At 42.8% G+C, this 11,461-nt stretch overlaps 1 long non-coding RNA gene across 1 annotated transcript in view; it reads left to right on the forward strand.

Moving 5' to 3' along the window:
• The window catches only part of LOC132210058 (uncharacterized), a 43,750-nt gene extending 38,105 nt beyond the window's left edge, over nucleotides 1–5,645 (forward strand). Inside the window, exon 3 of the long non-coding RNA XR_009446237.1 lies at nucleotides 2,621–5,645. This is a non-coding gene — a long non-coding RNA (uncharacterized LOC132210058). The remainder of the gene's footprint in view (nucleotides 1–2,620) is intronic.
• Nucleotides 5,646–11,461: the final 5,816 nt, after the last annotated feature.

Here is an 11,461-nt window from a genome sequence, read left to right on the forward strand (position 1 = left end):
GTCAGGAAGGAGAAACAAGATTTGCAGCCATGTCTGGTTCCAGGGTCACGGGTAGTTGGAGTTAACTCCCTCCAAGGCATCCTAATCCTGTGTGTCAATGAAATGGCACGCTGCTCCCTTCCAACTTTATTGCTTTGCTGCTCAGCTTTAGATGAGAAGCGCACACAGCAGCCTGAAAGAACAGATAGTCCCAGAGCAGGGGATTAACAAGCTGATTTCTGTTGAAGTGAAACCATGTCACAAATCCTTGTGGAGTCTGACGCGTAGGTTATAAAGGGAACAATTGAAGGCTGAAATCAAATAAGATTTGATTACTCAATCAGCTAACAATTGGCAAGTTGCTGACAGAATACAAATATATGGGACCAAGGAACTGGAGAAGGCCATTCAGCCCCTCAAACCTGCTCTGTCATCAAATACAATCATAGCTGATCTGTAGCCTAACTCCATATACCTGCCTTTAGCCCATATCCCTTAATATCTTTACTTAGCAAAGATATTGCACCTCAGGATTAAAATTCGTGCCTGGTCTAACATCAACTGCTATTTGTGGAAGAGAGTTCCAAACCTCTACCACCCTCTGTGTGTAGAAATACTTCTTAACATCTTTCCTGAATTGGCTGGCCGTAATTCTGAGACTATATCCCTAATTCTAGAATCCATAACCAGTGGAAATAAGCCCACTAACTCTATCCCTTGTAAGTCTGCAATTGAACCACACTTTGCAATCTTGTTATCATGTCTAACCCCAAGGGTTATGGGGAGAAAGCAGGAGAATGGGGTTGAGGAACTTAACAGCCATGATTGAATGGCAGAGCAGACCCGATGGGCCGAATGGCCTAATTTCTACTCATAGAACGTAGAACATAGAACAATACAGCGCAGAACAGGCCCTTCGGCTCTCGATGTTGCACCGACCTGTGAACTAATCTAAGCCCATCCCCCTACACTATCCCATCATCATCCATATGCTTATCCAAGGACTGTTTTAATGCCCCTAATGTGGCTGAGTTAACTACATTGGCAGGTAGGGCATTCCACGCCTTTGCCACTCTCTGAGTAAAGAACCTGCCTCTGACATCTGTCTTAAATCTATCACCCCTCAATTTGTAGCCATGTCCCCTCGTACAAGCTGATGTCATTATCCTCGGAAAAAGACTCTCACTGTCAAACCCCTATGCCTTATGGCATACTCCTATGCCTTATGGCCTTAAGATTAACTTTAAGACCAAAACTGTGCCATCACAGTGAATGCCTATTTCCAGCTCTGTAACATTGCCCAATTCTGCCCTCTGCCTCAGCTCATCTACTGTTGAAACCCTAATCCATGGCTTTATGTCGAGACTTGATTATTCAAACAAAGTCTTGGCCAACCTCCATATTCTCCCTCTGCAACCAAAAGTTCACCCCTAGAATTCTGCCAGCCATATTCTAGCTCACCCTGAATTCTGTTCACCCAGCACCTCACTGACCCACACTGGCTCCTTGTCAGGCACTGTCTCAATTTTAAAATATTGTCTACCTCAGTTCCCTTCAAGCTCATGCTTCTCCGTTAGTCTGTACTCTACCAGGGATGGCAGGACTATCCTGTGAGGGGAGGTTAGTTCAGTTGGGCCTGTATTCACTCACATTTAGAAGAAAGAGAGCAGATGTGATTGAAGTGTGTAAAATTCTAACGGGGCAGACAGACTAGAAGCAGAGACCATGTTTCCCCTGCCTGGGGTGTCTAAGAACAGGAGACACAGTCTAGGGATACAGGGTAGATCATTTAGGACTGTGTAGGAGGATTTCTTCACTCAGAGACTGGCAACCTGTGGAATTTGTTACCAGAAAAGTTAGTGGAGGCAAGGTCACTGAATATATTCAGGAAACAGATACTTTTGGACATTAAAGGCTTAAAGAGAAAATGGGAATGTGGTGTTGAAGTAGAGGATCAGCCAGGTTCATATTGGATGGTGGAGCAGGAAGGAGGGGTCGAATGGCCTACTCTTGCTCCTGATTTCCACAGCCTTCCAAGATATTTGCTCTCATTTAGTTTGAGCTTCCTAGGCATTCCTGATTATAATAGCTCCGCCATCTCCTTAGGTAAGCCATAAGACATTGGAGAAGAAATTAGGCCATTCGGCCCATCAGGTGTGTTCCAACATTCAATTGTGGCTGATAAGTTTATGAACCCCATTCTCTTGCCTTCGCTCCATAACCTTTGATTCCCTTAACAACCAAGAACCTATCTATCTCCATCTTAAATATACTCCAAGACCCTTCTGAGGCAGTGAGTTCCCTAGATACACCATTTTCAGACTGACGACCTTCGCAATCTAACGACAGGTCATCAACCACAAACATTACCTCTGTTTCACTCCACTCTAGATACTGCTGAGTTTTTCAAGCACTTTTTATTCCTTCTTACTACAGTTTTTCAGCATGCAAGGTATTTGAAGTTTCCCCTATTTGATTAAGTGTCAGCTGTTAATCTGTAATGATCTTGCAAAGAGACTTGAGATGTGTTAATATATCAATAACCCTACAATAGTACAAGTCACCCCCTGTGTTGTTTGCAACTACTGCCTGGGTCAGGAGACAGTCATTGGTATTTTATTTCCTGCCTGTGATTCCGCAGACTAAGGTAAACAGATGAAGAGAAGTGGAGTATTTTTTGAGACAAAGAGAAACATACACCTCCTCACCACGGCTCTCAAAGAAACTGCCTTAAAGTGCTTCAAATGGAAGAGATTCTTCAAAAAGAAACAGCTGTCCCACGTAAGCTTTCAGCGTTGTCGTCATTTAATGCAGATTATTTCGCCTGTTTGCACCCATCTGACTGATTTTGCAATTGAAATGGACCAGCCAGAGCCACTGTACAGAAACAAGGCTGTATTTGGGACGTTAATCTTTTTTTCTGATGATTCTATTAGTTAGTCAGTCTTCCATGTCATTATCCAGGAACAAAACTAATAAATAAATGGTGTTTCTCTTACCTTTGCCTTTCTCTCTGTAAGTGTTTGATCTTTCCTGAAGGTTTTTTTTGCACTAGGATTCACAATCTCTCTCTGGGTCTTTCAGACCTTTGCCCCTTCAGATGCAATTGCATCTGGTTTCTCCTCTCTTTCAGCCCAAATCCTCCGAGGGGATGGGTTCCCCCTAATTCTTTCCCCTCCCAACCACATCCCGGTCCCAGCATCACCCAATCCCTTCACCTTCACCTGGTCCCTGGAATTTCTGTCTTAAACTCTTCAAGCTCTCTACTTGTCTCTCTCCTCTGGAAGCCACTCCTTTGAAAACTATGTCTTCCACCACACGTCTGCCCACCTAATAAATAGGTGTTAGATGGCTGACATGGACATGACGGGTCGAAGGGCCTCGTTCCCTTTCTAAGTGGACCTTTCAAATTTCAAATCTAATGTTGACCTCCCTTTTGTGCACCTTCTGTGTGTAGCCATAACTTTGCAATCCCCACTCTGTGCAATCACTCTGCAATTTTAGCACAAAGTCATGCGGCATCAGATTTTAGTCTAACAGGTTTATTTGAAATCAGATTTCACCTGATGAAGGGGCCATACTCTGAAAGCTTGTGATTTCAAATAAACCTGTTGTACCATAACCTGGTGGCGTGTGATTCCTGACCTTGTCCACCCCAGCCCAACACCGGTACCTCAGCTTCATGATCTTTGTATGGTAAGATCTGCCTGTACTGCAGGCAAAACAAAACTTTTCACCGTATCCAGGTACATGTGACAATAATAAATCAAATCAAAATCAAATCAAATCAAATTTCTGTACAGTAAAATTCTATCACTCTATCTTTGTATGTCTTCATGGATTTTGGTGTCAAATTCCACTGACTATTCTTACCATCGATGTGCTATATACATGCAAGTTGTTGAGTATTGATTCCTGCACAGTGCTGTGGGATGGTGAAGTTTTTTTCTCATTCTCTGACATACAAACCCCGCCAGGCTTGATTACAGTAGAAATGGTATCATCTCACCAACCCAACATCAAATCCTTCCTAAATCCAGGAATATAGAAACATGAGTCAAACAATTGAGGAGACAGTGACCTAAGTATTGTCACTGGACTATTACGGCCCCCAACCTGATAATGGAAATCTAGATTTGAATCCATGGTGGAGTTTGAATTCAACTAAAACGAATCAATGACAACCATGAATCCATTATTGATTGTCAGAAAACCCCATCTGGCTCATTATTGTTTTTATGGAAGGAACGTGCCATCCTTACCTGGTCTGGCCTCCATGTGACTCCAGACCCACAGCAATGTGGTTGTCTCTTAACTGCCCTCTTGGTAATTAGGGATGGGCAATAAATATTGGCCTGGCCAGTGACACTCCTGTCCCAAGAGTGAATTAAAGAAAGGTTGGTTGGCTCCCATCATCATTACCCTAATTTGGTTGAGTGTTTAGCACTGTTGCCGCACAGCGCCAGGACCCTAGGTTCGACTCCACTCTTGGGCGACTGACTGTGTGGAGTTTGCACATTCTCCCCGTGTCTGTGTAGGTTTTCTGCAGTGTTCCAGTTTTCTCCCACAGTTCAAAGATGTGCAGGTTAGGTGGCTTGACCGTGGGAAATGCAGGGGTAGGATAAAGGGTTTGGGTCTGTTTGGGATGCTCTTTGAAAGGTCACTGTGACCTCAGTGGGGCAATTGGCCTGCTTCCACACTGTAGGGATTCTATTCTACTCAGTTTGAGAAGCCAACACTCAGGGTTGGGCTCATTAGCATCATTCAAGTGAAATGCTAGTGACGGCCAGAGGACGCCAACAGTTTTAGGGACACTCTGAGACAGAACATACTCCAGAAAAAGTTTCGACTTGTGGGTGAACCCAAAGCTAGCTGATCATAAGTCATGGTCACCAGTAAATCCAATGGGATGTCTAGGAGAAACCTCCTTACACTGAGGATATGGATCTTACTATAACATGCGGCATTGCAGTGAATTGTATAGATGTACTTAAAGGGGAAGCTGGGTTAACACAGACAGAAGAGGAGATTAGAAGGACACGTTGGCAAGATGAGAGAAGGTAGGACAGGAGGTTTCTCCTATGGAGAATAAAAACCAGGGGCTGAAGGGCTTGTGTCTGCCCTGGAAATACACTGTTGGCAGTAAAGGGTAAGAGGGGGCCTCCAGAATCACAAACCCCTCTTACGGCCATAAACAATACCTGTGCACGTGACCCATATAAATCACATCAAAACTGCTCTCCCCACCCCCAACAAACGGAGATGTCATCATCGTTTTTCAAGTAGCTTCTAGAAATCTCTTCTCCACCTCCTCTGCACTCCTCAAAATCTTCAGAATTTGTTCCAGACTTCAGGTTCAAACTTAAGCCATTGTAATGGAGGGGTTTGGGGTAGGATGAGCATGTTTGACAGCATGTTGATTCGGTTGTTTAGCTATTTCAATAATCGAATGGAAAATGAATGAAATCTTCATAACTTTAGCCATCAGAGGTGAATGTGGGAACAAGGTGAATGCTGACTTACTTCCTACAGTAAATGGATATTAAATGTTCTTTGGTTCTTTGACCTTATGGTATAGTTATGTTTTTTTTGGTTGCCCATTGCCTCATATGCTTCATGTTATGAGTTAGTAACAAATGATTGTGATACATGTATGCAGAATGGCATCTCCCCTTTGCTGTGACACATTGATCTGCTGTACAGCCAATAAACTCAACATTGATTGAAACCCTGGATCACTTCTCATTATTTTAACAAAGTCACCCCATCCTTCTTCCTGCATTCCCTTAGTGTGAACAATTAGGAAACACTAATTCCCTTTGTGTCAAGAAGCAAAAGGTGCATAAGAAATGGAAGTCTGATTGCTTGAAAAGAAAATCACAAAGAGCTTATCAACTTAAAACAAAACTCTCCTGATTAATATTTATCCCTTTATCAACATCACATACAAAAAGATAAGTGATTTGGCAATTTGTAGGAGCTTGCTGTGTACAAATTGGCTGTAAAGTGCGTTAGGACAATTTGAAGTTGTGAAAGGCACTACTTAACTTCAAAATCTGCCTTTCTCCTTGATGAAAAGATAAAGTCATCAGTGTCCTACTCTCTCATGAGAGAGATGACTGTTAGTGAATTAACCTGAGGTTGAGGAAGGAATCCTTTACAGTAATCTCAGCCAGTACAGGAATTGAACAGGCCAAGCAGCATCATAGGGGCAATCATTTCCGATGAAGGGTCTAGGCCTGAAACGTCAGCTTTCCTGCCCCTCTGATGCTGCTTGGCCTGCTGTGTTCATCCAGCTCTACACCTTGTTATCTCAGATTCTCCAGCATCTGCAGCTCCTGCTATCACAGGAATTGAACACATGCCTTTGGTGTAACTGCCCATCACATCCCAGCCGTCAGGCCAATTGCTCTTCCTTGTGGTAACCAGCAGCAGTGCCATGGTTGTTGGGCAATGGGAGGGAGTTAAATCAGGGCCATTAACCAGGATCCAAGGGACCCTGCTATTGTCTCATAGGCCTAGTGGTGGGACTGGGGGACCCAGACCTCAGCAACATTGAGTCCATGTTTTCTGCTGCTCCCTCTGTCCAGCAGTTGAGGGAAGTCTCGACTGTAACTGGTACCCATAGCATGCTCTTCTTCCAGAGCTACCTGGGCACAGGCAGACTGTGGAGGAAAGAAGTCTTATAACTCAGTAGCTTGCACTGATGAATCAGTCTTTGCCAGCCTTCTCACTCACCCCCACGTCCGCTCTGCTCTCAGAAACCCAGTTCCTTTCCTTTCGAGATGTGATTCCAGGTTGTCTCACCAAAACCTGCCAAGCTGTGATTTCACTTTTCATACGTGGAATGTGCCAACGATGATCCTTGAGTAATGCTTTAAAGTACTAGGCAGGAGAATTTTTCATTGTGTAGCAAAACTTTCATTTCAGAATTCAACAGAATCTTTCTGAATTTCCTTATCTGTGTCATAATCTCCTAACCAATATTTATCCCTCAATCAATGTCACATGCAAAATGTCAGATGATCTGTTTGTGTATCTAATCTTCTATATTCTCTCAAAGTACAGTCCCATTTGCAATAGCCTCAAGTTTTTCCTCATAGATTCATATGTTATTGTGTGACTGTGGGACTGCACAAGGGGTCAGCAACTTCCCCCAAATGGTGCTCAAAATTGTGCCAGTTTTGAGGTGTTCTTCTTCTCAAGTTTCTGCTCAAACTCACTTCCGTGTTGATAAATGTAAAATGTGCCAAGAAGCTGCTTCTGCAATTCGCCAACATGTTACAGTTGATTTATTTTAGAAAGAAGTTTGCTTTAGAAAGTAAACATTGATGATAGTCAAGAGAATATTTTGTGCGGTTTGACTAATGCAACTGGAAAAAGGGGATAGCCCTTACGAGTAACCCAACAAGTGAAAAATGACTTCTAAAACAAAATGATATGGAACTGTTTACACAAGTTGTGAGAGCTTGCAGTGGCACTGATTCCAATCCGGGGAAGAGCCAGATTCTAGCACAATGAGCTGATTCTTACCAGAAATCAACTTAATGTCAGATATAGTCAGATATAGTTAGAAGGAGTTCAATATCGTTCTTAGCGCTAAAGGGATCAGGGTCCAGGAAGAAAGCCGAATAAGGTGCTGAGTTGGATCATCAGCTGTGATCAGGTATGGCGGAGCTGACACAAAGGACTGAATGGCCTGTTCCTGTTCCTGAATCCAATGCCAATGTTTCAGCCCAGCTATGCACCCAGTCAAAGATCCAAGAACAGTACAGCACAGAAACAGGCCCTTTGGCCCTCCAAGCCTGCACCAACGCAGTTTGCCCTTCCACACTAAAACTGTCTTCACTTATCCTTCTAATCCCTTCCTAGTCATGTGTTCATCCAGGTGCTTCTTGAGTCAAAGGCTGTCAAGTCTGCAACTGCCCTGCACGGTTCTTCTCAATAGCCCCCAACATGTTGGACGGAGGGAAATTGACAACCAGATTTCTCCGTAGAGGTCTGGCCATCCTGGTGGACTGAAGGTGGTTCACTGCTCCTGGTGCCCTGAGATGTTGGTGACCATTGGAAGTCTGGAGCAACAAGCAATGAGCTAGAGTCACCCAGTATCCACTCATTTTCAGGTCAGCAGTGATTATTATCTAGTTTCTATCTGGCAGGCCAGAGAATGGAAAACCACGTATTTGGGAAGGAAGGCCATTTAAAAGTGTGGATGCTCATGTGTGAATCCCATCTCACTGTTAAACATTCTGTTGGAAAATGGAACTTTGTGCTCTCTACATTGATCATCTCATACAGTTTTCTCAACTTTCCCACCAACATCCATGTTGACTGTGGCATGGGAAGATTCTGCCCAATGTTTTGTGACTTAATACAAAAGATTGCCGAAACTGGATTTTACAACCCGTGATCAGGATGTTTAATAATGAAAGATGTAAGTGTTTTCTTACCCTCAGAATGTACAACCCAATTAGATAATTCTACAGTGAGTTTTTGTGAGTTTAAACACAAAGATTATTTATTCTCATACACTTACACCAAATTTTAACACAATGTTTCACCTGCTGTTGTATATGCTTTCTCTCAGGCACACAATGGTTAGATACAGATGTAGGTAATACCTTGTTACACATTATGGTTAATTTACCATCTCTATTTACCTCATGGCAGGCTTGCAGCTTCTTAGATGGTTTTGATATTTTAAGGTTGAGGTGAGGACCTTGTAAAGGGAAGGATGAGTCCCTCATAATGAAATTCTCAGGGGGTTAGCTGGTCAGCTCCTCCCTCATGTCTTTATAGTTACCCTGTCTCAGCCGTAATACCATTACATCTGAGTCACCATGTTGTGTACATACAACAGTTTAAAAGGTGAACTCTTTTAAAGGCAAAGTACTCATTTCACAGTGAGCTGACTTTTTGAATACGACTGAAAATCTTCTTTGACTGTTTGAAAGGACAACTACTTATCTTGAACTAAATATAAGCCAGACCAGGTAAAGGCTGCAGATTAGCTACTCCAAAGGGACATTATTTGGAGAACCAGCTAGCATATTTGCAACAATCCTCACTTTTACTGAAGTTCGGGTTTTTACACCAGATCTTACATTATGGATTGAATGCTTGCCTTCAGTTGATTAGTCTTAGGTAATAGTGTCCTACAGTGAGAGAGTATTACAGAACCAGAACGTCCATACCAATCATCAAACACCTACCTACTCTAGACCCATTTTCTAGTACTTGGCCCGTAATTTCTGTGCAGTAGCATTTCATGTGTTCATCCTCTTAAATGTTGTGGTAGAGAGCTCCAGAGAGCCCCTACCCACTGGGTGAAAAAATATTTCTTCAAATCTCCTAACTTTGTCTGTGAGATTTAACTGTTGTGTTTTTATAGTTTATTCACACACCGTCATACATGTCCACATTCACACTCACACTTCAAGACATTATTTCCAATCTTTGAGGATAGATTTCACTTACCTTGCTCAATGATCTAAAAGGTGAAATAATCTCTGTTGCCCTTTTTCACAATGACAATGAATAAATCAAGGGATGTAAATGAAAGGATGAAAATACAGTAAGTAAATGAGACGTGAAAGAAAAGCAAAATCTGGAGCAAAGTGATTGACTGTTGACTGTTCTCTTGATGCATTTTCACACTGATTTATAAAAGAAAATTATACAAGGCTGGCAGCAAAGGAATTGTTTTGGACGCAGAAAAAGTCTGCTATGGCCATGAGTTCTTTGGTCTTAATAACACCCATGCATTAGAAGCTGCTTTGGAGTTCAATCTCATCAAAGTGAAGAGTCTAATCTCTTGTTGACGATTTCAATCTCTTCATTTTGACAACTACAGCACTCAGGTAGCGATGGTGCCATGGTAATATGACTGGCATTTTGATACAGAGATTGCACGATAATCCTCTGGGGCCATACATTCAAATCCCATCATGGTAGCTGGTGAAATTTAAATTCAATTTGTAAATCTACAAAAAGGAGCAAAAGATGGCCACTCAGTCCTTCAAGCCTATCCACTCACCATTCAACAGGATCATGCCTGAATGAGTTCTGAAGAAGGGTCATGTGGCACTTGAAACACTAAGTCGGCTCCTCTCTCCACAGATGCTGCCGGACCTGCTGAGCTTCTCCAGCATTCTCTGTGTTTGTCTCAATGCCTTGTTCATTGTCGGCTCAACATTGCCACCCACTGCCTGATGTTTCAAAAACTCTATCTGCCTCCTCTTTAAATACTTCTAGTGATCTAACCTCCACCGCTCTCTGGGGCAGAAAATTCCAGACATTTGCTACCCTCTGGGAGAAGACATTCCTTCTCATCTGGAATATAAAAGCACTAGCCTCGGTCAGGGTGACCATTGAAAACTGTCAGCATTTTATAAACTCATCCTGCGCCTTTCATGAAGAAAATCTGCTGCCCTTACCTGGTCTTACCAGTCAATGCCTCCAGACCCACAACAATAGCATTGACTCCTAAGTGCCCTCTGAAATGGTTTGGAGAGCAATTCAGTTCAAGGGCAATTAGGGGAAGGGCCAATAATTACAGGCCTTGCTGACAATACCCACAACCCGTGATTGAGTGCAAGCTTATACTTTCTTTAACCTTCCCGTCTGCTGTAAGAGAAATGCTCCTAGTGTCTCCAGTCTTTCCCCAAAACTGAATTAGTTCAGCCCGAACAAAAACAGAAGGTGCTTGGAAAAGCTCAGCAGGTCTGGCAGCATCAACGTTTCAGGTCCGGTGACCCTTCCTCAGATGCTGCCAGACCTGCTGAGCTTTTCCAGCAACTTGCTGTTTTTGTTCCTGATTTACAGCTTGCGCAGTTCTTTCGGTTTTTATTTCGTCCCAAATACTGTTGAAGCAAATCTCATCTGTAGCTGCTCCAAGTCCAAAACCTATGAACTGCTACCCCAGTGGCAATAACACTGAGGTCATGGTGTTGCTCTGCCTGCCTCACATAGGACACAATGTACAATAGAAAGCCCAGCCCAAAATTTCAAAATACTTACTTTGTAAACAAGTAGAACTAATTAGAATATATAGGCTGCCCCGATTGACCAGATTAAACCCCTAATGATGTTGGTGAGGACCGCCTGCAAAAATCAGGGCTGCAATAACTTCCTGGGAATTTTTGAAGGCAAACCTTTATATTTCCCTGACAGTGGTTGCCGTGGCAACTTTAACTAGATCATGGCAAAATCACACATTTACTTGAAAGGGCAGCATCTGTTATTTTTTTCCTCCCTTTCAGAGAATGTGAGAGATAGAAAGAAATGTCAGGAGTCAATGGAAGTGTGTGCTGTGAGTGAGCAAGCAAGAAAAGTGGAATTGTGATCAGAGAGGTACAGGCAGGCACAGCATCTAATTTCCAATTAGCTCCCTGTGTATTGCTTTGTGCACGGCCAAGAGAAAAGTGATGGGCTGATAATCGAAATATATTTGAACACGTTTGCTTTTGTTTCTAAAACAAAA

Source organism: Stegostoma tigrinum, chromosome 1 (assembly GCF_030684315.1).
Source record: "Stegostoma tigrinum isolate sSteTig4 chromosome 1, sSteTig4.hap1, whole genome shotgun sequence".
Taxonomy (NCBI): Eukaryota; Metazoa; Chordata; class Chondrichthyes; order Orectolobiformes; family Stegostomatidae; genus Stegostoma; species Stegostoma tigrinum.